The sequence below is a fragment of the Pygocentrus nattereri genome, chromosome 18, assembly GCF_015220715.1.
Source record: "Pygocentrus nattereri isolate fPygNat1 chromosome 18, fPygNat1.pri, whole genome shotgun sequence".
In the NCBI taxonomy this organism is placed as follows: Eukaryota; Metazoa; Chordata; class Actinopteri; order Characiformes; family Serrasalmidae; genus Pygocentrus; species Pygocentrus nattereri.
In genome coordinates, this window is record NC_051228.1 from 25,743,029 (window position 1) to 25,770,363 (window position 27,335).

At 40.2% G+C, this 27,335-nt stretch overlaps 1 protein-coding gene across 1 annotated transcript in view; it reads left to right on the forward strand.

Moving 5' to 3' along the window:
- Positions 1–570: 570 nt before the first annotated feature.
- Positions 571–27,335, forward strand: part of cntfr (ciliary neurotrophic factor receptor) — a 222,599-nt gene continuing 195,834 nt past the window's right edge. The window contains exon 1 of the mRNA XM_017700217.2: positions 571–815. The gene's annotated coding sequence lies outside the window, so the exon portion shown is untranslated. The remainder of the gene's footprint in view (positions 816–27,335) is intronic.

The window sequence follows — 27,335 nt, forward strand, 5'->3', positions numbered from 1 at the left end:
ATATGGACACTAAGCTGCAAAACGGCCTGTTTTGAATTCCTGTGAAATCACAAAAAGCAATATGTTTATCATCTTCTCGGCCCAGAGCCCTTTAGATAGAAAGATGTAAACATGTTGCTTTAGCCCAGTTCGTTTACACTGAAGTTACAAACAGTGTTTCAACCAGGTCTGCTTTGTGAGGTGCAATACAGGCCAGCCAATCAGAACAGAGATCCCATCAGTCGTAAGGGGGCGGTCTCTTTCATTCTGAGGGACTGAGAGAGGTTGAAAATTGCCCGTGAAAATATGAACCATGACTTTTTGTCAAATGTCAAAACAACGTTGGGAACTAAAAGGATATGGGCTCTTTAAGTGAGTGCCAAACGCTGTGTTTAGAGTATGTGCGGGAATGTGTGCACGCGCCTGCGTGTGGCTTTCTCTCAGCGCCGCACTTCCTAAAACAGTGGCTAGGGGGCGCGCTGTGGCCAGTTCACGGCACGCTAATGTATTCGAGCCTGGCTTGCTGCGAGCTGGTCACATGGGGGGGAGGAGGGGGGCGGCTGAGCGAGTTTAAAAGTGCTTTAGCTCCCCTTCAGACAGAGCAGTGTGAGCCGCTGGTTAAGACACACATACAGACACGCGCGCGCGCACGCACGCACGGCTATAAACACGGACAGGACGCTCGTGCCTGCAACAGAGCAACTTTCTCCGCCGGAGCTTCTCTGACACGCGCGCACACACGCGCGCGCACGCAGACAGATACCCACCGTGTTGTTGCAGAAGACAGGACACGCGCTGTGGACGAGGAGGAGAGGGGCGCGCGGGAGAGCATCTAAGTGAGTAACCTGAGCTCTTACTTTCCATTCCGTTGTCTTCTCACTCTTGGCTGTTGGAGCTGGACGTTTGTGGACGTGTGCTGGAGGACGAGGGGAGGTGGACAGAGCCCCCCTCGGCTTTTGCTTGTGTCCGTGCTCGTGATTGAAAGACAGGATGGTAGAGGTTGGCGCGCGCCTGACAAGTGATTCGCAGAAGCTCTCCCCTCGCCGAACGGATTAATAACCGAGCGCGCGGTTTCGACTCACCTGTCAGCGGTCCTAATTGAAGCCTCGGCTCGCGCGCGCGCAGCCTGTGGGTACGAGAGCTCTCGCGCTCGCAATGCATGCACGTGAAAAGGGATGCGAGTAATAACGCGCGCGCGAAAGCGGTGCGAGCGGCTCGCGACGTCCAAGCAAAGGGGAGAGAAACGCAACTGTTGCCTCTCGCGCCCCTGGGGAAGAGAGGGGCATAAAAAAGTGACCGGCTAACTGGGAGAGAGAGAGAGAGAGAGAGAGAGAGAGAGAGGGAGAGAGAGAGAGAGAAAATGAAAATGGTGTGAGATAGACAGAGAGAGAGAAAATGAAAAGAGAGAGAGAGAGCGAAAGAATTAAAGTAAAGAGAGAGAGAGAGAATAAAGAGAAGGAAAAGTGTGAGAAAGAAGAATTGAAAAGAGAGTTAGAATAAACACAGAGTGAATGAATGAGAATGAAAGGAGAGAGAGACAGAGAGAAAATGAAAAGAGAGAATGAAGGGAGAGAAAATAAAAAGAGAGAAAGAAAGAATTAGAATGAAAAAAAAAGAGAGAGAGAGAGAGAGAGAGGGAGGGAGGGAGGGAGGGAGGGAGTATTAGAGTAAAAATGGCAGGGGCATTCAAAAGCCCTGACACTGGGCAGACAATTAGCCCTGGCTTCTGTTATCTGTGGCTTTTCTGCTGCAGCTGCCCCAAAGGCGCGGGTCAGGGGATGAGCTGACCCTGTGTCAACACTCCTGCATGGGAGCCATTATCAAGCCCTGATTGATTAGTTTTAGCGGAAATCCCTTCTTCGCTGCACCCCCTCCTCCGCTTTCTGCTGCCTGGGCCGGCCTGGGTTTGTTCTTTATAGCTGCTGGACCTGTCTGTCCTAAGTTTATAGATAGCCTGGACTGAATCTGCTCTGTTTCTAATCTCACTCTCTCCCTCTCTCTCTCTCTCTCTCTCTCTCTCTCTCTCTCTCCACACCCTTTCAGTGGTCTCTCTCTCTCTCTCTCTCTCTCTCTTTGTTTTCTCCTTATGATCTCTTTGAGAAAAGTCATTACTCAAATCAATAGCTGTAAAATTGGGAACTTTCCCATAAAAGCGGGGATGTCCCTGTGTGTGCTGCTTATACATCGACAGCTCTAGGAGTAAAACCTTCTCCATTTGTTTTTCTTCTCTCTCTACGTTTCTTTACTTTATCTAAGGATGGGATTTAGCATTATTCCTTTGGTGGTCTTAAGTCTTTGGCTGTAAAAGTGAGGACATGCTTTTATGTGCTGCTTATACGTTGACCACTCAGGGATAAAATCACCTCTTTCTTTTTCTTCTCTTCCTTCTATCTTTCTTTACCTTGTCTCCACTTCTCTCTCCCTTTCTCCCGTCTCTCCTTGACTCTGTCTTTACCGTCTCTCTGGGACATGCCGTTATTCACTTGGTAGTCTTAAGTATTTGGGTGTAACAGGGGGGCATCCCTCTGTGTGATGCCTGTGCATTGACTACTCTGGCAGTAAAATCATCTCTACTTGTTTTTCTTCGACCTCTTCTTCCCTCTTTTCTCTCTCTTCCATCTGTGTTGCTCTCTCTTGTTTCTCCTTTACTCTGGGACATGCTGTTATTCCTTGGTGGGCTTAAGCCTTTGGCTGTAAAAGTGGGGTCATCCCTGCATATTGGTTATTCATTGACACCACAGAGGTAAACTCTCTCTCTCTCTCTCTCTCTCTCTCTCTCTCTTTCTCCCCCCTTTTTTCTTTCAGCTTTTAAATGCCTTCTATGCATAAGCCCCTCGGAGGGGGGCAGGGAGCATTAGGCTAAGTTGACAGTGCTTTAATGAGTCCCTGTTTCATGCCTTGTTGAAGGTAATGCTTGAAAAGGATGCAGCACAGCTACTTTTTTCTAAATGAGACGCTCCTCTTTTTCAGGGCCACATATCCCTTCGTAAATCCCCCTACTCAGGGACACTTAACAGGCTGGCCGCTTAGATCTGTTAAGGTGCTGTCCGGTGCTGTGGTGCTCAGAGCAAATAACAAGATAAGAGGTTGGCGCTTGTTGTGCCACATCTTGCACAACCTGTGATTTTAGGAGGTAAATAAAATAGAGGAGTCAATAAAATAAGTGAGTGTACTGAAGGAGGCTTTGCTCAGACTCCATCAGCAGGTCTAAACTTTCAGGCTTACTTTCATACTCACTCCTGTAACTGTGTACTTTTCACCCTTAAAAGTGGCTCTTCACAGATTCTTTAGTAAAGGCATTGGTTATGTACAGAACTCTAAGAACTTAAAGAACCAGTGGTTATTTGCATGATTAAATGGTTCTTCTCTATGACAGAAAGACTGGCGTTTATGGCTCTTTAAAGAGTTCTTCTACAAATAGCACCAAAAAGGGTTCTGCTTTTGTCCCAGATTTTTGGTAAATAGAACCTTTTTAGTACTATATAGAACCCCATAGTATAAACAAGTAAAGTATACATAAGTATTTAAAAGTGCTTCGGATGCATACATGTTCCTATTCTTGGAAAACTAATTGGAATTATAATCTTTACATTGTTAGAAGGTTCTTAAAACTTTGAAAAGGTTCTTCACAGTTACACAACTCATTTCCAAAATGGTTCTATAAAGGACCATCCACTGAAACATTCTTTCAGAAGGTGGTTCTTCCATTGCATCACTCCAAAGAACCATTTTTTGCACCTTTCTTGATGAAAGAATAACAGGTTAAAGAGGAACAATAAGCCAAGGATTTAAGGGTTTAATCGCCAGTTGATACTGTAGTAGAAACTGTGAGAAGCTGCTAACTTCAATGTCCAAAAATCCAGTTCATTTTTCTCCTTTTTCACTTTCGAATGGCATCTCAGGCCGATGCGTTTCTCTTGCTGTTTTCACTCACAGGGGTGAAAGCACAGGCCCCTCACTCGCCCTCTGCGCTCTAATCTCCTGGTCCAGCCTTGCAGCCATGTTTATGATTCAAACAGAAGAAAAGTAAAATAAGACTAGCATAATATTTCCCTTAACATACTTACCCCTTGGATAAACATCCTTAAACAGATGTCAGAATGGAGGGCGATCACAGGCAGTGGGGGTTAGCGATGCGTCTCTCTCTCTAACATACACAAATTCTACAAATTAGAAGCTGGTGCTGGAAGAATCCGCCAAGCTTCATGGCTCTCACCTCCAGCTTCTGGTTTCAGGTCCAGCATTTACATCCACTGGGCTCCGGTGTCAGATTTTCTGATTTTGGTTTTTATATATGCAGGCAAAGACGACATCCTTTGTCACATTTTATCTATTTGATAGTCGTTTTAACCATTTCCTTAAAAAATAAGTAAATAAGTAAATAAGACTTTTGTTCTGTTATTGCCTTTTCCAATTTAGCCCTTCACTGAGCTACATAATGCATTGTTGCTTCACTTCAACAATTACTTTAATCACAAGTCAGTGAAATGCCTTGTTATGTTTTAGAACTCAGTTGTTATAAAATACACAATACATGACAGCATAGATCCTATATCACAACATCCATATAGGCTTATTCTTTGCATTTTGTTACCATGGAAATGCAGCTGTAGTTTAGGTTTGGTTTAAAATCAATTTTTTTGGCAAAACTCTGGGCTGAGTCATCTTAAAATTTCATATGCATACAGTCCTCCAAGCTCAGAACTTTCGCAAGGTGTCCCTCGCTGTCATTTCCATATCCGATTACAACTCTTCTTCAGCTCTGCCTACCATGGACACCATTCAGCCAGTGGGTAATCAAAGCTGTGCTGCTTTTATGAATATGCAAACCCTTAACCCCGCCCCTCCAAAGGAGATCTGCAGATTTGCCTCCTCCTTCAAGCTAACTAATCCCCAGGCTGCATAAAATTCATTATTCTGCCTTTTAAGCGCCTCCACAAAGCCCTGTCTGTTAACCGAGTCACATCACTTCAAGACCTGAATTACAACGAACCTATTTAACCCGAGCATGGGGCTGAACCTGCGTCTGCATGTCAGTGGTGCATTTCCTCAGCGTTTGACAGCAAAGAGATTGCAACGCTGTGCTATGACATCCGTCCCAGTTCCCCTGCAGTCGCTCTCTTGAATGGAAACTAGTACTTTGTACTCCTCTTTAAAGTGACTGAGTGGTCCAGGGAAGCCCTGTCTGGCAGGCACAAAGGCTGACACTGAGTGCAGGCGTATAGGTTCGTTCAACTTGGATGCTTGCTGGATGTCTTTGAAAAGGCAGCCCCTAGATACGTTGTGCCTCAATGGCACACTAATTTGTGTCTGTGTGCAACAGGCTGATGGTGGGATTGGTCTTTTTTTGTGATTCCAAATTAAGTTAGGTTCCTGCAGTTTTGACCTCTAGTTTGAAACTGGTGCTAGAACAGTGATCTGAAGCTTCTGCTTCCTCTGGCAGGCAAAAGACTTTATTATTAGTCAATATTTACATGAATAGCCTTTAACTGTTATATAGTTAGCTTTATCTAGTATGTTTGATGGTTCGTAGTGTTTGTAGTGTTCAGTGTACTGCCAGACTTGTTGAACATAGCATTTTTATGAGCCTACATTGTCATTTGGCGCAACAAATTACAGGGCAATATTGAGGCTGGTCTAATTGTGCGTTGCGTTTAAGCCACTTTTCCATTGCATGGTATCTACCCAAATTGTCTCGACCCATCTCTACTCGATTTTAGTACCAGCTACTTCGTTTTCTACTGCAGATACAGTACCCCGCTCAATACAAACCTGGTAGCTAACATTAGCGTATGCGTTTAGGGTGATAGTGACGATTCTCCCATATTTCCACATCACATTTTTTTGTGTAGACTCAGCTTGGTTGGAATCTTGATGGAGGCACTACCAAAAATAATACCATGTACCAGGTTTGCCTAATAAAAAAACAAAAAAGGCAAGAAGAGTTGAGTTGAGTCAAGCTGGTACAGTGGAAAAGTGGCTTCAGTTAGCACTAACTTTCCGTCAAAGCTGATTTGGGAATATTATCTTGCTATTGCAAAGTTTTGGGCTCCAATTTTGTTTTATATAATAGTTAGCTTAGAGACACAATCTAATTGGTCACGGTCAATGTTGTATCCAGACTGTTATCTGTGATCAACACTTTTTTTTTTACAATAACTATCATTCAGCATATAACTCACTAAGTAATGACTCTCTTTTTATGTTGCTAAGTGTTACCAAGTTTCTACTTTAGTATATACAGGAAGTTTAAACACTAGATAATATCTAAAAGATCATTTTTAACCTGCATCCTGTTTGGTCAGACTCTGAAGAAGAGCATGACGGCAGGCCTATATCACATTCTGATCTTGTCATTGCCACTAATCAAGCCTTTCTATTGGCAGCTATAATGGTGGAGGTGATGAGAAGTGACATTGTATTCCATCTATACTAGGCTAGAACATTTTAATGCAGAATGAATTGCTAATGTAAATGCACTTTATACAAAGTTTGGATGTTCTGCTTGTGTTCTCTCTTTCTTTATTCTTTGCTTGACTTGTTTTCTTGTTGGGACTGTTGTAGTAGAGCAATAAAACATCACAGAATGCCATACATTATTTTTATTCATTTTTAAAATGAGTTAATACATTTTTGACCACATCTTGCTCACATAGTTAGCAGGCAAAAATATATTTTTGCTTCTGAAATGTTCATATGCATACCTTTTTAGATAACTGTGCTACAGCATCTTTTTATGCGGAACTTTTCATTGTAGGACCAACTACTTCAAAGCATAAACTAGTAACTGCACCCCTTTCAAGTAGACGCTGTCCCCAGAAAATACTGAGTCTCCTCTCTAGCTCTTGCATGGGCTTTTAATCTATTAACTGCTGATCCTTAAACACTAATCAATGTGGCCTTTTATATTTCCATTACACGCAAGAGGTAAATGAATAAATAAAGCATGCTGACAGAGTGGACAGTCTCTTCTCTTCTGAAAGCCTTTTCAATATAGTCCCGTGTTCCATAGCGTGTGTGTTGCAAATCGCGTTAGCGTGCTAGGATGCCCTTTATTTGCCTGATTTTTCTCCCTCCCTTCACTTTCGATAGAGGGACCGCATTAGCAAGTGTTTGATAGTGGACACACTCTGTTATTATTGAAAGGGTTGGGAATGTTTTAGAGAAGGAGATTATGTTAAGCCTTATTTGGAAAGCAATGGGCCACTAACTTATTTCAGTGGTCTGGATGTAGAATTGATGGCCACTGTGTACTTCCGCTTGTTGTTCATATTAAACTAAATAATAAAGAAAAAAAAAGAGAGAAGTAAGAAATAAAGAATACTTCCTCTACCCCAGGTACAGGAACCCCACTGTTCCAGCAGCTACTCCACAATATTAATAATTACATGGCTAGCAAGCTTGGTTGGAGCTGCTCTCTGCCTGCGTCTTGGCCTTCTGCAACTTGCCTGCATGTTTTCGGCTCGATAAGAGTCTTTCTCTTTGGATGTTGAGAGCAACACTCTTAAAAATAAAGGAGCCAAATGGGTTCTTTGGAGTGAAACCGTGGAAGAACCACTTTCAGTTGCCTGAAGAAGCTTTTGATGAATGGGATGTAAATGGTTCTATACTAATTGAAGGTTCCAAACCAAGAACCATTTAGAAACCTTAATTCTTAGAACTGTACTCTCACAAACACACGGGCATTCTACACACAATAGAAAGGTGTCCAGATCCAATCCTGGAGGTTTAATTTTTTTTGCAGTGGCCATTCTGCCTTAAAAGTTGAAATTATATTGGATAGTGTAAATTAATCAGGTTAACTAGGACACTTTTGTCTCTCTGTGTGTAATGATTTTGTGACTCTATATTGAGCTGCTAGCAAGCAATGATGGGAAAACAGGGAGGAGTCAGAACACCCTGCTGTGAAAACAGTTCACACAGTTTCCATAAAGATAGTAGCACAGCACAATGGACAGCACAACTGCAGCTTTCTTGGTATCAAAAAATCATGGACAACTACCATAAAATCTCACTTAAAAATAATAAAATGGGCACGAGTCCAAGAGAGCTCAGTTGGCATCCCTCTCTGGGTGGGTAGGATGGCCCCCCTCTTCCCCCATCACTCAGCGCAAAGCTAGTCAACACAGGTTAGGTGACATAACAGATCTGGCAGTTGGCACTTTTCTCCAAGCGCTTTCGGCTGTCCTATGACATTTGAGTGGCTGGCAGTGTGAAAATATGTGGTGGGGCTTCACAGGTCTTGAAGGAAGCCAGTGGTAACCTTCGCCCTCTTAGTGCTGATGGTATCTTGTGATTGGGGGACTCCTAACTAGTGGGTGGAATTGGACACCACTAAATTGGGGAGAAAATTGGGAAAAAATTATTAAAAAAAACAACAATAAAAGAACTTTTAGAGATGTGGACTGTCTTGCCCACATACAAAGACAAGTATTCAGTATGATTTCCATCATACAAATATATTGCATATAATGTATAGCTCAGTTGTGGGTCCTACAAGAAAGGACAACATTGCACTTTATTGCTGCTGTGAAAACGGGTTAGTCCATTATAGTTGTTAGACTTCCCTGATTCAGCTAAGCAGTTAGTTATGAGGTTCAGTAAGTGGCTTTGAGCAAGGAAATGACCAAACCGCGAAAGACTAAGGCCTTCTAAGAGAAAAATTGGACGCCCTTGTTCTACAGCCTTATTGATGTCACACTCACATAAATACTAAGGATTTTTGTAATAGGGTCCTTGATGTAATGGTTTTCATTGCTCCAGGGGAGGAGCAGAGCAAAGAAAAGTGGCAGCCTAATGTACATTATATATTGTTTCATCAAAGAGACCTGGCCACTGACCGTGTTCTTTAAATGAAGCGCAAAGAAACTGATGTTTCTCAGCAGCGAACAATGCTGTTCAATTGCTCTCCAGCAACAAGGAACCGTGAAAGGAAAGCTTGAGCCCCGGGCCGCAGACGGCATTAGCTTTGTTTGAGAGCGTTCGCGTGTGTTTGTTTGCATGACAGCGCGTGAGTCTGCACCGACGCCCCGTCGCCGTTGTCACATCTAATTCCGTCTTCATGCCGGAGTGGTCAGATGTTTGGAAATCTCATCAGAGTGAGCTGTCTCATTCTCCACTGCTGACCCACAGCTCATTCTCTCACCTGCCTGCTTAAAAGGGCCCCTAATTGAAAGACTCTGCCTTTATTAACAGCACAGTAAAGCTCTTGAGGTGGGTTCAATCTGTCCCGTAATCCTGACAGTGTCAGTGTGATAAGATTGTTTTCTCTAAGCACACAGCATTAGCCCCATTCTCTGCAGCCTACTGCCACTATTGTCTCTGACTGCCAGCAGAATCCTTTAAGCGAGAAACCTTCAGCTCATTAACATGGCTTAATAGTCGAGCGTGCTTTGACGATTTGCATGGATTCAGTGAATGGCCCCGATTAAGGCGACCATTTGGGATGCAAAAGACGTGGAAATGCATTAAATGTAACAAATTTGTGGAGGGGGTGGTTTTTCTGGACACAAATTAAGCTCACTTCAGAGCTGCGTGCGATTGTCAGTGGAGAATCTCCACGAAGAGAGTAATTTAGTCCAAGATTAGTCTTCATCTGTGCCCAGAAAATCATTGAAGGTTTTATTCCATTGGTATAAAAATGTGTGATTTAATTCACGTGAAGAGCTTTTCACAAAATAAGGCTTTTCGCTAAATAGGGTTCCTTAAAGTAACACCATAGAAGAACCCGTTTTGGTTAATGTAATTTATGTGGATGATTTTTTTAAAGAATTTATTTGAAAATACTCAATTGAAAGGTTCATTAGGGAGTAAAAGGTGATGTATCTCTTGTGGCATTGCTTCATGGAGTCCTGTTTTAGGACCTTAGAGGAAGGCATTCCAGCCTAAAACTAGCATTAAATGTTATTCTGTGTGTTATGTAATATTCAGTAATGTAGGATTGTCTCCTTCAGTTTTATTGGTTTAACAAAATGTATTTTATATCGTTTTTGAGTTTTTGTCTGTAAGTGCTGTCTCACTGCAGCATGCCCAGCATGCATTGCGCAGGTTGCATGGCCATTAGGAAAGCATATGACTACTCGACATCTATGTACAGGCTAATAAATACATCTGTAGTGATACCTAGCATTAGTGATATAGCACTACCCTAATATATAGAAAAAATAGTAGAAAAAATTGAAAAATAATCATAAAGCCTACCTAAGGATATGAGCTGTTGCTATAATTTTCTGGATTGTTATCCTGAGATAATTAACTTATCTTGTGATCTCATAATAACTTTGTCATCTTAAGATCACAAAATAATGAACTTGTTATTTCATTACAAGAACATTGTTCTCGCAAGATATCAAGATAATTAATTTGTTATTTCGAGATGACAACTTTGTTATCTTGAGATAACAAGATAACTCATATCTCAAGGTAACAACTTTGTTATCTCAAGATATCAAGATAATTAACTGATTATTTCAAGATACCATGGCCTCTACATACTTCCATGCACCTTAAATGTACTACCACCTTCAAGATAAATCATCTGAAGGGGTTTTTCATAGACTTTATACCAGGAAAACATCACTTTACACACTACCACAGTACCGCTGTAGGTGAGTAGACATGTTTACAACACAGTGATTAATACATTTTTTAAGAGTGGCAGCATTTGAAATTGCTTAGCCAGCCTTACCAACACAATGAGACTCACTGAGTCTTACCACTGCACTGACAAACATATGTTAGTTATCAAGGGCAGACATATGTCAGCTTGCTTGGAGTCCAATTGGCCAGATTGCCTACTTAACATAATAAGCTCCAAATGACTATATTTCATTAACTAATGGGGAGCGCAGAATGAGAAATTACGTTGAACCCAATTGGAAATTTCTGGATGCGCCGCTGCTGCGTTTGAGCTCACGAATGGCAGGTTTTAATAATAATTGGACTGTGATTATATTGAAATGTCCTGCTGAGCAGGCTAATGCTGCCAGCCTCAGGACGTCTCCCCTAGCAGACAGTCTGTAACAGGCTTATTAAGGTCCATGTTTGACTGGATCAGCTTTGCTCAATGACACAAATGTCTTGATTACTGTTTAATGTGACCACTGCAGGAATTACCTTTACTGCTAACTTTAAGCAAATATGTTGTCTAAGCTGCGTTTTAGTCTCGTTGCAGCAAAAGAGTCAAGGGTATACTGTTTCTTAGATGAGTCTGAAATGTCTTCAAAGCTCAGCAGTACGCTTAAGTCTGATGTTGTCAGTCAAGAATGATGAAAGGGTAGAGAAAACGGACACAGGAGCAGCAGAGTCTTGATTTGAACATAGGTTATTTAATCAGAGGCCAGTGGTTTGTACTATATAGTGTTGATTATTTTCAGTCCTATAAAATGAATGGCTTGATAATTACCTAGGATAGCGACTAATTATATTAGTGGGCAAGTGACCTATCGATTATATTCATGATTACTCAAGTGTTCAAAGTATTTTACAAGGTGTGTTTATCTTTTACCTTTATTACAGTTTCCATTCTTTTCAGGAGACTAACTTTCAGTTTCCTCATTTTTCCATACCCCGCAAGTTCAGTCTTAGAAGTCGGTTGCATTTTCTGGTTTTGAGTAATCTCAAACACAGTGATATTGAAATCTGGACTCCGGGGTGGTCAGTCCATTGTTCTGAGAACACCAGCAGCTTCTTTGTTTGATTTGCAAATGTACTTCTTTTTTTCGTCTGTGTCCTTTTCTCAGTAAGGGCAGCAACACATCCTTTCAGACTCATAGTGTTGAGTTCATCTCTCAGTGGAAGGACGGACAGAAACACCTGTGGAATTTTCAGATGTATAGCAAAAGTGAAGCTTGATTTTCTCCTGTGTCTCAAAGACGAAAGCTTTAGTGCCGTTTATCTGATGGGGGACAGTTTTGGTGGTCTTGCCCGGTTCTTAGGAACTTTTTCTCTGTATCTTTTAATACATTTTTTAAACCCCAGTTACCAGTTTTGGAAACTAAATTTTTTCCACTTTCTTGTAAAAGTGGATTATCTGGTATCTAATTCCTGAAAAAAAAATGACTTAGTGCTCCACTTAATGGCCATTTTAACTGGAAATGACATAAATGAAGGGTAGTCTCTGACATTTGCACAGTGCTGTATATATATGTACACGCTCTTTGTGAATAAGTATAAGAGTAGTAGGAGAATTTAACATGTCTTACTATCATGCACAATGCAACCAGTCACTGCAGATTTATCAAGAAAGCACACTTTATTGGGTTATTTTAATCTAAATTTTTAAATATCCAAATTCATTTGAGTTATTGTGACAGCTCTATAGTTAGAGCATAACTCAAATCTGATGTGAGAAGCTCCACTTCTTCCACTCCAAAGTGTAAGAAACGGCACATCAGTGAGCATGAATAGCTTATGCATGTGCTCACACGAGGCTTAGGATCCTTCTCCACTCTCATGTAATGACACTGCAGATTAAGCTACAGTGAACACTCCTAAAGCTTGTCTGACACTGAACTGCACTTAAGCTGTGTTCTCTACTTGACTTGCATAGCCGCGTGCCCTTCCCCGCCGCTTTGAAGTATTATGTAAGTGGTGGGAGGACTGAGTTGCCTTGTTTTAGTTGGCAGGTGATTCCATTAAGCCTGTGAATCCCCACTGCCTTTGGGATACAACTTTGTTAAATGAAGTTTTGAGGTTAGCTTTTACATTTAACAGCTTTTTTTCCCCCTTAGATTGTAATGACTGCATTCGATACAGCTGTGAAAAAAGGATTCTTTAGGAAAGACAATGGTCATAAATAGAACCATGACAACTTTTGCATTTGAACTCTTAAATGTTTCTCTGCAGTTCTAAAAATTTACATTCTAATTATGATAAAGCCTCAATGAGGTTATTAAGGTGGGTTAACTATATTCCTCTTTGCATCAATAAGAACAATATAATCATCATAATTTACAACAACAATGGTGGTGGCTCTTCTTCGTGTTCTTCTTATTCTTCTGCATAATCTTCATGGTAGAAAATGTGTGTACAATTCTTTAAAGAACCTTTTCATTCTTAAATTACCAAGTTATAGGACATTTTCTGTACAACGCATAGCCGTTTTACCAGGCGTTCTTTTTCTTGTGAAAAAAATGCTTAGTGCTTATTTCTAGACATTTACTTGTTTTAGGTTATTTCATTAGATTCATTTTAATATCCAGTAAGATTATCTCACTATACTGGCATATGATTTTGCTGGTTTCAAGCACATTTCTTAAAACAAGCAAAATTAACTTCCAAGATAGTAAGATCATTTCAGTTAATAAAATCTTTTACAGCAAGTGAAAACTTTTGGAAATAAGTTAAATTATCTTAAATTAAGCCCATAATAATCTCAGTAGGAGAAATAAACATTTAATGATTATATTTAAGATAAAATTACTAGATGTAATATACATTGTTTTGCAGTGTCAAAGTACTTTTTTCAATGTTAAACCTTTAAGCATACTTTAATACATAGTGTTTAGGAATATATCTGATATATTTTGGAACAATTTATGACAACTTTGTGCATTAAATTATTACTTAAGCCATGATTAAAAAAAAATTATATATATATATATATATATACCTAAAATTATAATTATTAAATATATAAAACACATTTAGTTCTGCATTGAATGCTTTTTGACAATTTAAGTAGATTAAGTATGTTGTTTTATATTCAATTATGTGTGTTATATTCAATTGTCATTACAACTTAGAAAATTTTACAGATATTCTACTTATTGAGTTACAATAAGTTGCAATTACAAGGCACTTAAATGCATTTTAAACATGTATTGAAGTGTTTTTTTTTATGTTAAAACATCAGCATTATTTTTAAAATCTGATTAGAAGTAGCTGAAATGACTGAAATTATATTTAAGCAATGTTGAATTTTGTAAGCCTACACGTTCTTTTCATTTTTAAATTGGAGCAACTTTGGAGCAGTTTAAAACTAACATTTTGGTACACTTGAGACATATTTTCATGCATATACTCCTCTTAGTTGTACTGGTAAAAAAAAACACACTGAAGTGTATTTTAAAAGTCATTGCTTGAAATTATACTTCTGAGTAACATTTAAGTTTAGGACAGTTAAATATGTCTTTATTTAGGTGTGTTTCAGTATGTTAAGATATGCATTCATACATTTCTGAGTGCTTTTACCTTACAGCATAAAAAATATTCTTAAAATGTTTTGCTTTGGAAATATACTTTTACAGAATATTGTGGCGTTGGAGCACGCCTGTGTTACTGTTTCTGTAAATTGGTTGAAATGCTTCTGGTTCTCTGTTGGACTTTTCTTCTGTGAGGGGGCTGGATATGTGTGTGTAGCCCTGGGGGGCTTTTGGAAAGGAGAAAAGTAGTGAGAGAAGAACAGCTGAATGTAAAAAGTTGGCATCATTGCTGTGTGACAGTGATGAGTTTCTTTAGCCATTTTAGTTAGACAGCTGTTATGCTAAAGTATATAGTATAAAAGGACATTTTAGGTCAGGGGAGCCTCAACATTTGTTCTATTTACCATCTTGGCCATAAGTATGTCTCAGTATGTGCTACTAGTTTCGGCTAAGCTTTAAGCTTTAGCTTAGCTATAGCGGCTTTTCTTGCATCTCTGGCAAGAAACTTTCCCTCAAAAGCGAAACAGTTTCTCTCTCAATTTGTTCACAATTGAATGACACTGTTGTACTGTTTAAGGTGGAAAAGGAAAATGTAAAAAAGAATCCGACAGAATCTGACAGTTTGAAAGTTCCTCGTTGAAGATTATATCAGGAAGCCAGTTGAGTTGATTATAAACACAAATTTAAATTAAAAGTCTGTTCATCTCTAAATTATTGATGCTTGTCTTAAATCTTTCTCTTTGCCTTTTGTTAGCTACTGGCTAGGCAAGATTGTTTATATGCCAATTTTTAGGGTTAAGGGGGGGTTAGCAGTTATACAATAACTCCAGCATTTCAGACTATTTATTGTTAAAACTGTGTTAGAACGATCAGCAGAGCTTTATTTTAGTACAAAGGAGGATTATTTTATTAGCAACACCCTGGAGTAGCATGCTATCGATCTTTTAGGGGTATTCCTATAAAATGCATTAAATAAACACATACTTTGTGTTCTCTATATACTTTAGGTGCACTATAGATGCTCTTAATTGTAAAGAGATTATGTAAGGTGGGCATACAAGAAAATAAGTCAAATAAGTCAGACCGGACATGGATGATCAGGACATGAACTGCCCCCTCCTCTCTGGAACTTGTCCCTCAGCAGTACTTGTGCTAATCTGCACAAGCCAGCTTAACTGACTCAAATGAAAAGCCAAAAGCCACATATTTTAGGGATTCATTAAATATTTAGCTGACTGAAAAGGCACTCAACTTTGCAGATTGTAGTGCTGCAGTGCTCTGTAAATAAACCTGGAGTGAGGAAATCGTTTATTGGGGAGTAAGTAGAGGAAAATGCAAGAGAAATGATGATGAATTTCGTCAGACTGTTTTCAAAAGGGCCATATTCTATGTGCATGGATTATAAAAGAGATGTTTGCGTTCAAATTCGTAATAATCTGTCTCTGAAACCGATGTTTTTGCTGCCTACAAATGTCAGACTCATCAAGCTTGGTTAGTAAGTAAGTAGGCAAACAAACAAATAAGTAAATAACTATTTGCAGTGATTTTACTTACCTTATTAAGCAGCAACCTTTGATTGGAAGTCGTTACCCTGTACAGCTAGATAAAGGAGCCGATCTCCACCCATTTCTGGCCTACTGTGTCATAAATGTTCCTCGCCTACCTCCCAGGGGAGCGCTTTTCATAAGACCTTCATTAATTACTGTACAAATGTTAGCTTTCAAATTGTAAATAGTTTCCCCCACTTTCTCCCGCTAATTTCCTGTTGCTAAAAGGAGAAGGTTTTGACAAATGTGCCAGCGCTTGCTGCGGTGGGAGCAAATTTATAACTGTCCCCCCCTCAAAAAACTGCTCTCATTTCTTTTGATGTCTCCTAAAATAACGAGGCGCTCTGATTAATTGGTGAAGTCGCAAGTGGAATGGATAGGGGTGAGCGAATGTGCTAATGGTGGCTGAAAATATTACATTTGACAAGAGTGCATTAAACAGCGTGTAATTTAAGTGCACTGACGGGCCGCCGCTATGGGAAATATAGTGTCATATAATTTACCTGGTAGAGGGCGAGAGCTTAGCTGGAGCTGAGATCAGAATTTATAGAAAGGATATAAGTCTGAGAGAAAATATTCCACCAAAACATGCAGGCTATCTTTCAGATGGTGTCAGTTACAAACATTGTATTATTAAATGCAGCTATTTAACTCTGACTTTGAACCATAGTGATTCAAAGTCAGAGTTTAGAACACATTGTGGGTTTAAACCGACTCAGACTTTAGCCTGAAAACTTCCCCATATATGAATTATGCTTATTTTGTTCAAATAAATGATTCAACATTCCATTTGTTGGTGACACTTTATTTTGAGGGGTCCTCTTAGATAAGAATCTCGGTAATATGTCAAAAAAATATGGGGGTTTAGATTAGGTTCTGGATTGAGATTCAGGTCAGGGTTAAGATTAGGACAAGGGTGAAGGTTAGGATTTGGTTTTGAGTTGAGGTTAAGGTTAGGTTTAGAATTAGGGCCAGGGTGTTGAGTAAGGTTTGGTAAGGTCAGGTTTTCTGTAATAGAAGTAACATATTAACAATATATCTATTTAATGTAAGTAATGTGTCAACAGAACATCTTCAAGATATTTACTTCAGTGTATTCAGATGCTTCACCAGTGCCGCTTCACTGATATGTCATTGATGTGTTACTGATAATCTGTTAGGAGTTTATTAATCATTTACAATGGACCACTGCAAATAAAGTGTTACCCATTTCTTCACTAACAAAAAACGATCACTAACAAAACTTTATTAAATGTTTCAGAAATGACAGTTTCAGTGAGGATTTTAGCTCCTTTTGAAGACAGCCCAAAATGCTAGTCAGGATCCTAATATTTTCCATTTAAAAAATAATAAACTGCAGAAAATATGCATTTCCGTAGTGAGAGTTCTTAATGTTACTCACTGATATCCAGACTTAGGGACTACTGGGATTTTCACGTACAACCATCTCTAGGGTTTACAGAGAATGGTCAGAGAAAGAGAAAGTATCCAGTGAGCGGCAGTTGTGTGGACGAAAATGCCTTGTTGATGTGAGAGGTCAGAGGAGAAACTGATTCGAGATGATAGAAAGGCAACAGTAACTCAGATAACCAACCAAAATCTCTGAGGAATGTTTCCAACACCTTGTTGAAAGTCTGCCACAAAGAATTAAGGCAGTTCTGAAGGCAAAAGGGGGTCCAACCTTTTACAAGCAAGGTGTCATAAAGTAGCAGGTGAGTTTATACAACCGTTTCCAAATTCTGATTTTGCCAATGTATTAGGAATTACTAGGATTGCAGGATATAAACATAATATATAACTATACTGTACACAGCTGGCCAGAATGTAATTGTAATGTCTGTTGCTTTTAATAAGTGTTGCAGTCTGTTAAAGCCAAACTATTTACTGAGCAGTTTTGACTAGTATAGTTTTTGATTCTCTCCTTACAGTCTGTGACCGTGTGACCGCGTTAAACCATTGACTATTTATATTGAGAGTCATTGGAGGGGTGACAGAATGCAGGGTGCTTTGCTGTTGGCAACTAAAACCTGAATTAAATTTTTTCTTAATTAATAGAGAGATTAAATTAAGGATCTTTCATGACGTTTTAAAATCACATGCAAAAAAAAAAGAAAAAACAAGCCCCTGTGTCTTATGGGCTCGAAGAATGCTTCTAACCCCCCCTTACTGTGCCCCTGTTTTACTACATTGGAAGGTATTGCAATTGCTGTGTATAGCTATTCAATTGCCGTCCTAGTATTTTGTGTATTTCCTGCAGCTCTGCTGGGTGATATGCTTTCTTCTTATGCATTCACTATCTTGACAAACTATGTTTTTAAACTCTGTCCATTCCTCCCTTGGGAAAGGGACTGCTTCTTCCTCTCTGAAAGAATAATTCAACAGCTGCGCTTCCAAAATGTTTTATTTGAAAGGTAAAGTTTTCTATAAAATACATTTACGAGCCTATAAAATCCTAGTTCAACCAAGTTCATACTAAAACATTCAGATAAAGCTCTGTTCAAATGGCTCTTCTCAGGGCTGAGGGGGTGGTGGGGTTTGCAGATAATTTTGCACTTAAGCTTGTTGTGCTTCCCCTTAAGAGCATGCTGAACACATCAATAAGGTTCGCATAAGGATCACTGAAGGACTTTGCCAGGCTGATGACATCACGGTCATTTGGATTCTGTGTCATCCTAGGATTTCAGGCTTTACGTGCTGTAATCACTGCCGGACAACCGCACAACCAGTGCAGCATACATCAGTGATTCTAGTGGCTTAATGAAGCACATGTGAATTTGAGCAGAGTGGTATTTGCAGTGGGTTTAAGAGGCTGAGTACTCATACATACAAATAAAATGAAAGATAAAACAGATTCAGATCTCCTGATAAGGTACCACCAGATGTTTAATTCTAGATAAATAGAAACATGCATGTTCCCTACGCCATTATCTGTCATTGCCCCTGCACTTAAACAGGTAGACAGTTTTTCAACTTGAAAGCTTCTCTGTCTGCCTGTTCTGTGCTGTACAGTCGATTACCATAGACAGTAATGTCAGCACATTCAATGTATTTACAGAAGGTGTATATCAAAATATTGACTCATGATAGATTCCAATGGGCTATTAAAAGTTAATACACATATTTTTGTTAGTACATATGCAAAAATGTGTGGTAATTTGTTATCAATGGAGTGGAGGGGTAGTGTTGGTGGAGTATTCATAGCTCTGATTATGCATCAGACCAGAAAACCTCATGGAAAACAAAAGTAGCCAAAACTGCCTTTTTACTGTGTTGATCCACTATTCAGACCAGCACTGGTGAGTCAATACAGGTGCCAAGCCCCATCCTAACACCTGTCTTGTTAAAATGTAATATTTGTCATTTTCAATTCACTGTATAATCCCCATCTTTCCCACAATTCTCATAATGCCCATAATTCAAATGTTTATTGATGCAATTTTCCGCTGCCCATTGGCTTCTATTAAGAGTGACTTTGGCGTATATAATTCACTTGTTGCGGTGTAAACAAACTTCTTCAGAGTGGTCCGATTTGCCATTGTAGAGAAGCTTACTTACTCCTTTACAGTGCTGCTGATAGAAATTAGAAGTCACAATGTCAGCAACACAAACATAGGCATTTTATTTACTGTGCAAAATCACCAGTGAGCTTATATGTGTTTAATATGTAGTGGTAATAATGGAAAAACAGTGGTAAATCTAAAAAAAGGACTTAAAATCATAAAATGGCAAAACAATCATAAAACAATGTCTCAGACATCAGGTGGTGCATTCATAACCATTCCATGTAATTTTTTTTATCAGGGAGCTTTTAGAAGCATAAAACTCTTCAGAAGTCTGGTTCTTATCACCTCCACTGCAAACACTTCTGACTCTTTGGTTCTCTAGAATGTAACATTTTATATCAAACAACTCTGAAAGACTTTGGTTTCATTGTAACAATATTATTACCTGTGCAGAAATTGTGAAAAATGGGTGGTTATCATCACTTAGTGATTCCCTTCCTCATTCATGCCCTGTCAGTAAATTTCAGTGTAAATATTTACTAATAGGATGCAGCCCAGCCACTTAATGCTTTATATTCACACCATGAGTGCTGCATCATTCTAGTCTTTATTATCAGTGCAGCCCAAGCACATTTTTTAATGCACAGCAACTGCAGAGGAAGGTCAGTCCAGTCACACATTCACACTGAAATATCTGCCCCTTTCGAAGCCAGAGGAAGTTCAGCACAATCCGATCCACTGGCCAGCATATCAGGATGACATCATGCATCCACTCAGGGCACCTGGAGGATGGTGCTTTGGGCAGATAGAGTATTCTGCTGTCTCTTGTGCTTAACTGTGTGCTGACTGCAAAAGAGCTTCACTCCTGTGCTCAGAGCACTTTGCATCTCTGCTCGTGAAGGACACTGCTGACAGCCTGTTATTTGTTCTGTCCTTGTAAACACTGATATGATGTTGGAGTACATTAGAGCAAAGATGTATTTACTGCTGCACTGTTTATTGCCTTTCAGCCAGAAAAAAAATGTTTGATTAGAAGTTTATTATTATTGTTAGAGATGGCATATCAGTACAGATTTGTATCACTACAGGGCTGATATCAGAAAAAGTGCTGGATGGGATAACAAAGAATTAAAGGGATCTGTCCTGAAACAGCGCTCGCTCACACTATGTGATGTGATGTTGTTAGCTGTGTAGTTATTCACATGGGGTAGTAGAGTGATTGAGTAGTTTGATCACAAGCAAAATTACCTTTTAAATTAAAAATAGCTCATTTTAAAGTAGTGTTTAAGGGAAAAATGTTGGGTAGAATACTTGAAGTTTTAGTACTTGAAAAGAAACAATGGTATCGTGCCATCTAAAATGAAGTTGTTGTTGTAGTAGTTGTAGTTACAGTAGTAGTAGAGAGACAGACAGACCGTATAAACAGTACGGATAAATCTCAAAGGTAATTGCAGGGTCACAGCATCACCAAAAACAAATAAATAAAAAAAACTACATAAGTAAGAATGTATGTAAGTAAATCTCATTGAACAAAATTTGTTGCTTTGAATTCACTTCATATGTCCCCATATTTCAAAGGTTTATAAAATTTTGCAGCTGCCTATTGGCTTTTATTGAGAGTCAGTTAAAGGTCTTAATCCAAGGAAACACTGAAATCACTGTCTGTGGTAATTGGTGGTATAATACTGATACAGCCGACTAGGATTTAAAAATCCTGGACTTATAGTGCTACCTATTGCTGTGAGAGTCCTGTGCTAGAGATAAAGTTAAAAACTTAATAAGACCATCTTTCATTCCAACATGCTCATGAGTAAGAGGTTATATATTGTGGTGTCATGCAGAAGAAGAGTCAAGGGAGGCCAAGTGGCAGCCACCATAATATAAACTTGCACTTGCTGTCTAATTAGCATTTTAAATACGAGTCTAATGAGTTACAGTGGCTAAAATGTGAGTAAGTAGTTTTTTGGCTATTTTTGAGTTTTCTCTCTCTATCCAATTAAGTCTTTGACATCCCCATTTCACCCCTATTTCATGGAGAGCAATTAAATTTTAAGCTGGAGCCACTGAGTGGAGGTAGAAGAGGAGAAAGATTATTTAGTTTGCGGCGAGAAGGACAGAAAGTTAATGACCAAGAGAAATGGAGAGAAAACAAAACCGTTAAATAGTGCGACACTAAAGGGGCGGCTGATTGACACAGGAACAGCTCATTACTTTCTTAAAGCCATTAAAATGCACATTGTTAAAGGAAGCACAAGCAAAATAAATGCATCATAAACGTCTAGCGGACAAGGTACCTTAATCAGGATACATAATGCAGTGACTAATAGCTCTCAGTGATAAATGGAAGGCCTACTTGTAGAAGTCTGCTTAGCTATAGCTTATTGTAGTATTTGACATTATAAGCAGTGGCATTTAGAGTAAAGCTTTACAACACAAATAGGTTTAGAATTATACCTCCACTGAGATAGATGACAGGCTTATGTGCAAACACATGCCATAAAACATTTAATACGTACACGGACAGCAAATGAACTGCACATAGGCTGCATTGCTCTCTAATACAGTCCGAATCATATTGCACGTTCATGGACGTCTGTGTCTCCATGACATGATTTTCAGGGTCTGACCGAAATGTCAAAATAAATTGCCATGTACAAAAGGTCTCTCTTGTTTGCAGCAATCATCAAAGCAACTATTATTTGATGTGAGACATCAGAGACTCGCATTGTGCACAAGATCAAATAAACCTTCAATCAGCTTCCATCACCTGGCATCAAAAGCAATCCCGCTTAGCAATCAGCTAACCGAAAATAAGCCCGCTTCTCTCAAGTTCTTACAGCTGGAGTCAGGCGGGCTCTCAAATGGTCTTGAGTGAAAAATAAATTGACCCAGATGCCAGAGGTCAGCTGTCCTTGAGCTGCTCACTGCACAGATGTTGTGCGCCGCCTTACCCACTGCTGTTGAGGAAGCTCCATGGATCATGGGCTTGGAACCAACCATTAATTGATTCCCACTGCTGCTCTCCATAGCTGTCCTGACCTGGGTGACATTGCACCGGTGTGCAAACGACCCTAGTAAATCGGGAACTCATATAAACTTGGCTAGGCTGGCCGTGCCAACTCGGGCTGGGCTATCAATTATGTGGTTCCGGATGACCCTTTGTAGCCCCTGTGGCAGATAGACTACTAGCCAGCTGGTCACTTACAAGAGTCTTAATAAGATCCGCCCTTGCTGCTTGCCGCTTCTTCCTCCTTTCTCCGAGAGAGCTCCCTGTTTAAGTGAATGGAGAATTTATGGAGCTGCCCGGGATGACCCTTGCATATGTCAGGCAGGGGAAAAGACAATTGAGGGCAGTGGACTCCCATTATCGCTGCCATGGCCTTGAATAGAGATGCATACATTATCCAAGATGCCAGAGGGTTTTATGGGCCCATGTGGCCTGACCTATGTGGAGTCTTTGCCAGCTGATCCTATAGACAGTGCTGATGAACACAGGGGAACATGGAAATTGAATAGAATTGAGTGTTTATTAGCCAGTCGCCTGTGTCACCACTCTGTGAAGGATTGTCATTGTTTGTTTACCTGTTTATTTTGCTGACTGACAGGTCTTCATTAAAAACATTGGAATTCCACTTTGAATGTACCTGATTCAAATGTCATTTCCACACGAATAAACTGCATGACTGCTGAAAGTAAGTGAACTGAGAAACAGAATAATGTTGACACAATGCATTTTATTCATGTGGAAATGATCTAGAACGTTCAGTGCATCTCTGCATTCCAGACACATGAACATATTGTAGTTTCTCATGTATCAAGATGTTCCTGCTTGGTGTAACTCAACTCAGCTTTGTAGAGACAAAAAAGGAAGCACAAGTGTCGTCCAGCCGCTCCGTCTGTTTCGGGTCAGGTGAGATCTCCGTCTGTCTGTTTTTTCTTTTTTCTTTTTTTGCTTCTGTGCTTGTGGCCTTGCCGTTTAGAAAGAAAAAAGGAACTACAGGCTTGAAATATTTGCAAGAGCGATCAGGCAGAAAACTGCAGCTGGTGACAAAGGCGAGGTGAGTGCTGGAGAGCTGAGTGTTCCGGAAAGCTGGCCGCCTCAGCGTTTCTCTCGCCTAGCTTCCCCTCCGTGCTAAGCACTTTTCACCTGCTTCACTGTTATTTGAGCCCAGGTGACGTATTGATACAGAACGCAGGGGATGACTTTCATTTAAATGTCGAACAACGGCTACTAAGTGAAAACAGAGAAACATATATGTAGACGTCTCTATAATTCAACTTACCTTCTTTGATCTTTGATGCTGGCCAAATTAGATCCTTTCATATGAACTTTCCAGAAATCAGGGCCTCACTAACGGCCTCAAAAGCTTTTTGATTATGAGCTGATGAGGAGGGTTTATCCCTTGATTTCTTAATAAGGCTTCATTCAAACAGCAAGACTTAGCATAACTAGCGTTATATGGCTGCTCTAATGCTGCAAATCAGCATTTCATGCCTGTGAGCTGTAAAAGGCACTGAGGAGCATGTAATCACCCTACCTGCTCTCAGCCAGCTGAGAAAATGTGTTCTCCATGCCTCGGTTTTGAGCAGGCAAGCTTTAGAAGCTAATGTCCACTCGCTAGTCACACAGAAGCTAGCTAAAGGAAACCTCAGATGAGCTTTTTATATCTTTGACTGATACGCTGTGCTTGGAACAGCCTATTCGGACACACACAGTCTGAGCAGCAAACTGAGCTGCTAGAGCCCCCCTGGAGTCGCCAGACCGCCGTGACTCTTGAGGAAGGTGGTGAGAGGAAGATTGCTGTTATATGGCTGTCAGCAAGTCAGTGGCATGTGATGTCACGCTGGCGTTGGTTTGGTCGTGTTGCTATGTCTGTTACCGCGGCGGGCGATGAAAGTGCTTAAGGAGAGGATTATGTTTCCTGACATTTGACTAGAAACAGAGCTGAAGAAGGGCTCGTGTGAAGGACAGCGAGGCGTGTTCATTCTGTGACCACAGCAGATTACATGCAGACAAAAGTGCTGGACACATGTCCATTCAGAATTTTCATGAGAGACAGAACACCATTCATCTTCATTCGTACTTTAAACTCTGATTGAATTTCCAGTTGTGCAGTTAATCTTTAGAAGGTGACAGTCATAATTTAATTAAACAATAGCAGTGTGACCATACGTTTTGTCCTGGGGGGCCAAAGTGCATATAAATAAAGAAGGGTAGGTAGATGTCTTAAGATGTTTTAGAAAAAAAATACTTAACACTATACTATCTTACTGAACTACTTTGAAAGTAGAATACGTAATATGTTATAAATATGCAATAAATATGTAGTAAGTTATAAATGCAATAAAAGTATAGGGTTTCGATTGGGGCAAATCAAACATCATCACAGGCCAACATTGACAAGCCCTGTGTGTTAATATTTAAATGTAATAATGTAGTTATATATATGTAATTACATAGTGAGTGACGACTTACGTTTACATTCAATTTACATATGTTCTAAATTGTTAAGAATAAAATGTAGCATAAATGTGAAAGATGGCTCTGCTTTTGACAAAAGTCTATAGCTTCCATCAGTCAAATCGTAACACAATATCTCCTGTTTTACCTACAAACACAAATCTTTTACGGATTGAAAGTTTAGATTACACATTTTTGACTGAATTTCTCTGCTTGATTCACTGAGCCAAGAACAAGAAGTAATGGGTATTGAATTGTAATATGTGCTTGGTTTCACTCTCAATAACTGACATGACTGAGCATTAAACATAGAGAGATGGAATAAAAACTGACATGTAATAAAACAAGCTCTGCATTTGTATCTGCTTCTTGTACCTCAGTGTAGGCATCTTAGGTGTATACATACATAGATACATGTAAATGTCTCAAATGTGTGTGTGTGTGTGTGTTGGTATATAAACTTAGCACAAAAAGTAAGGAAATTTGTGTTTGGTACATTATTTTTTTGTTGTAACAATACTTCTTGGTAATAAATCTTATACCGTTGGAAAGCCTGTTAATTTCCCTTTTAAATGGTGCCACATTTGTAAGGAACATGTATTTGTGGGATGAGCAGTAGAGCTGAGTAAATGGGTCGCACCCATGAAAAATTTGCCAAATCCTCTCTGCTAATGCCAAACAGCTTATTCTGCCATTGACTTGTGTTTGGTGGACTGGATGATTGAAGTTTGAAGAAACAAGACATATTGGCAATTTAACAATTTATTCATTTAACAAACAGGAGCGTCAGTAGCGTGTGGAAGAACCATACACAGCAACAACAGCCTGGCACCTCCTCCTCATGCTGGTCACCAGCCTGGTCACACACTGCTGTGGGATGGCATCCCATTCTTCAATCAGCATTTGTCGCAAGTCAGCCAACGTGGTTGTGTTGTTCACTCTGGCATGAACAACACGCCCAAGCTGATCCCACAAGTGTTCAAAGGGGTTGAGGTCAGGACTGCTGGCAGGCCATTCCATCCTCTCCACTCCCAAATTCTGGAGGTAGTCTCTGATAAACCCCGCTCTGTGGGGACGAGCATTGTCATCTTGAAGGATAGAGTTCGGTCCCAGACTGTGGAGATATGGGATTGACACTGGTTACAGAATTTCATCTCGATATCTCTCTGCGTTGAGATTGCCTCCAATGATGACAAGCCTCATTTTTCCAGTGAGGGAGATGCTGCCCCACACCATCACACTGCCTCTACCAAAAGATGTTACTCTATCGGTGCAGCAATCAGCATAGCATTCTCCGCGTCTTCTCCACACTTTGACCCTATGATCCAACTGCTGTAGGTAGAACCTGAACTCATCACTGAACATAACGCTCCTCCACATATTCAGGTTCCAGTGCACATGTTGCCGACACCAGAGCAAACGGGCCTGACAGTGAAGGGCAGTCATGGCAGGCCTCCTGGCAGCCAGATGAGACCGGAGATTGGCTGTGTGCAGTCTGGGCAGAGAGCCGTCGGTCATGTCATCCTGCAGACCTTGACTGCAAATCTGTAGAAGACAGCCTATGGTACCTAAGTCCTGACAGGGTGAGGAAACTATCTTCTTGGGGTTTCATCTTCTTGGGACACCCACTTCGCAGCCTGTCTCTGACATCCCCTATTATATGGAACTTGGCCTTCAATTTGGAGATGGTACTAGGCCTCACTCCAAAGAATGCCGCAACTTGGTTTTGTGGAACACCAGCTTGAAGTTGCCTTATCGCACGGGCCCTATCCAGATCAAATGTGGCATGCCGATTCTTAGAGCAGACACCTACTGACCACTGTAGCAGGGCCTATGCTCACAGGTGCTGCCAATCAGGTGCCCATCATGCATCTGATTGGCAGCACCTGGAGGTACCAGAAGCTCAAAACAATAGCAACAGCAAAATAAGCTGTTTGGCAATGGCAGAGAAGATTTGGCAAATTTTTCATGGGTGCAACCCACATACTCAGCTCTACTGCTCATCCCACAAATGCATGTTCCTTACAAATGTGGCACCATTTAAAAGGGAAATTAACAGGCTTTCCAACGGTATAAGATTTATTACGAAGAAGTATTGTTACAACAAAAAAATGTACCAAACACAAATTTCCTTAGTTTTTGTGCTAAGTTTATATATATATATATATATATATATATATATATATATATTTGACACATTTACAAATCAGGCCCTGTGTCTGCATGCTTTGTGTCTGTAACTGTATCAGTCTCAGCTGGCTGACAGCTGGCTATCATGTACTCCATACCATGGTGATCTGGGCTCCTGAGCAGTGATGGACGGTCTAATCCATCCCGCAGCTCCTGTCCTGGCTGCATTAGCCTCCTGCTCTGGCATGACGAATTGTCCTGAATGGCAGTAGGGTGCACTTGAGGCATCTCTAGATGCCTGAGTGTCATGTCGACATGTGTAGAGGAGGAATGGGAGACATGCTGCTCCACTACTGACCTCTGAGGTCGTGTGTTATTTTGTAGCCGGCAGCATGCCCAAATAAGAATGATGGGTCTAAGACGTTTCTGTCTGTTGGGAAAAACGGATGGCACTGGATGTTCCAAATCCAAAACACTATGTACCCCAATGCCACTGTGTCCTCTTAGGTCATAGTGAAAATGCAGATATTGCTGTATACCTGCTGTATGCATCACTAAGTTGTGTAAAAAT